Consider the following 2969-nt stretch of genomic DNA (forward strand, 5'->3'; position numbering starts at 1 on the left):
TAATAATATATATATATATATATATATATAATTAAAATTAATCGTTAAAATGACTAAAATATTAGTATTTTTAAAATACTTGAAAATTTTCTATATATACTACTTGTGTCTTATTCAATTTCCTAAAAATGGTACCATAACAGCTAGTCGAATGGATTCAATCAAAAACCAATACTTAATCAAGTTTGTTCATGTGATAAAATTTACCTATCTAATGATAGGTGCCAAATTAGAAACAATAGAATCAAATCGACTCGGAACCTAATCGGATTTTGAATTAAAAAGATGTTTAATTATTCTGTTAGTCTCTATAGTTTTGTAAAATTTTCAATTAAGTTTTTATACTTTTTTTTTTTTAATTGAGTTCTTGCACTAATTTTTTTTTAATGTCCCTGTACCAATTCTTTTTTTTTAATTGGGTCCCTACACTTATTTTTCCTTTTATTTAGGTCCCTGTACCAATTCTTTTTTTTTAATTGGGTCTCTACACTTTTTTTTCCTTTTATTTAGGTCTCTGTACTAATTCCTTTTTTTTTTAGTTGAGTCTCTATAAAATTAAGTCAATTATTACTAAGAAGGACTTAATTAAAAAAAAAATTTGGTGCAGAGACCCAATTAAAAAAAAAGTATAAGGACCTAATTAAAAATTTTACGAAACTATAGGGATCAACAAAATAATTAAACCTTAAAAAAAAAAAGAAAGAGTTCACTAATAAATGGATACTTTAAATTTTATTTAATTGACAAAAATAATTTTAGAATACGAACGATAAATAAGTCACTAGAGAATTTAAAAAATTACAAAAAGATTAGATGTTAGATATATATGACTAAAAACACTTTAGAGATCGAATTTTTGTAATTTTTGGCAAATCGATTTTTTTTTTGGTAAATATCCAAAAAGTTTTCTAAAAAATGAAAAAGAAATTTGTTTTAATTTTTTGTAAACACATTTTGAATGATTACCCTAAATGCACATGCCAAGTATGAAAGTCATTTTTCACTTGTAAAAAAAATATTTTGTCACAAATTTAAATTATTCAAGTTTATAATTTTTTTGTTTGCAATAAAAATTTCAGTACTATTTTAATAATTTACACTAAAAACGAAAAAAAATTATGATGGATCCAAAATAGCGTCATCGACCATCTATTCTAGTCTTCACTTCACCTGAGTTACTTTGATTTATTTCTTGCTTTGTAATTTTCACCTTTTCTTACACTCTCTTCTCTATATGTTATTTCTAATGTGCTTGTTTAGTTTGTTGCGCTTTTTTCTATTGTTAGGCTTTGGTCTTCTATAGGTAACTATTCATACAGAGAAATCTGGGGCAACTCAACCCAAACTTGATCTGGCAGCGCCTCTTATGAGTTAGGTTGCTTCATCATAACTCGGCCCAACAACGACATTCCCTACTTCTTTGTCCAAATCTAAATGGGTCGGATCAGCTAGATACGGGTTTCAAAATCTGGTATCTGACTTAGGGAGTAAATTTGATTCTCATTTCACTACTTTGGTTATCACCACTCTCATGATAACCACTTCAACATAGGATAACTTCACATACTGCAAGGAAAATCACCCTCTATAATCTGAAGTTATCTCAAGACATGACTCAATCTTATCCTTACTATATAAATACCCCAACAATCAGGTATTTTTTCTATCCAATTTTTTGCACAACCTACTAAAACTTTTGCTAACTTAAGCATTAAAATTTTTTTCAGGTACTCCTCACTACCGTCTAGGAAAGGACGACGGAGGCCTCTTTCAAGACATTTGGACCTCACATCTAGACCCAACATTCCATCCTTGCTTTCAGGTAATTACTTTAGAATAATAACGAAGTAGGAGAAGAAGGTGAGGTGACTACTACTCTACTAGGACAACACATTTTTAATAGTTTGTGAATAAATTATTGAGCCAGACTGAATTGACCAAATGGTTATATTGAACAAAAAAAAAATACAAATTAAAAACAGAAAACATAAACATTATTAGAAACCAAAAGAGAAGATTGAAGAAATAATTTTGTATATGAGTCGTGTGTTGTTATGATATAATGTACAATTTATTAATAGGTGATAAACAAATTAGAAAGCAATCAAAGTAACATCTTCTTTTAAGCTAATCAATATACAAGTACGCTAAGTATATTCTAATACCTCCCAAACCCCCTCCCTTCGAATTCAAGTAGGAGCTAACGAAACTATTTTGAGTTTGGACACGAAATCTGAAATCTAGTGCTATGATGGACCTTATTAAATAATATATCAGCAGTCTAATCTATAGTCCTAATAGAATGACACTAATTAGAAGCCATTGACGGAAAAACTGAGAATTATTCTCTACGTGTTTAGTGTAATTGTGAAAGACATCATTATAAGGTTTTTTCAATAAATAAAAAATTATTATTTTCTAAAACAAAAAAAAAAATCATTTTTCCAAATATTTTTTTTCAAGTTACATGAAGATCGGGTGGGTCAGACTCGATCTGGCCTTGATCTAAAAAGGCTATCTCGATCTAACTCCCAATTACTCAACTTACTTTTATTTTTTCTTTTGTCTCTTACCTCTTTCAACTTTCAGTTTCAACTTTTAAGATACCATGATTTTTTCTTTTTTCTCTTCCCTCTTTCAATTTTTAGTTTTAATATAGCATAATTTTTTCTTCTCTCTTCTCCCTCTTTTAATTTTTCGATTTTGCCAATACATCTCAAGTTTGATTCTTTCTTCTCTCTTTTTTTCCTCCTTCAACTTTCAATTTCAACATACCATTATTTTTACTTCTCTTTCTTTCTTCCTTTCTCCCATTTTGTTTTATTTTTTTTTTTTATAAACAATGCATAGATTTTTTTACTTTTTTTTCTAGTGTTATTTTTCCATTTGTTGATCTTTATGTAAAATGGCTATGACCAATTTGAATTTTTATTTTGATTTGATCTTATTTTTGAATTTTGTGATATGTT

This window comes from Arachis ipaensis, chromosome B02 (assembly GCF_000816755.2).
Source record: "Arachis ipaensis cultivar K30076 chromosome B02, Araip1.1, whole genome shotgun sequence".
Taxonomy (NCBI): Eukaryota; Viridiplantae; Streptophyta; class Magnoliopsida; order Fabales; family Fabaceae; genus Arachis; species Arachis ipaensis.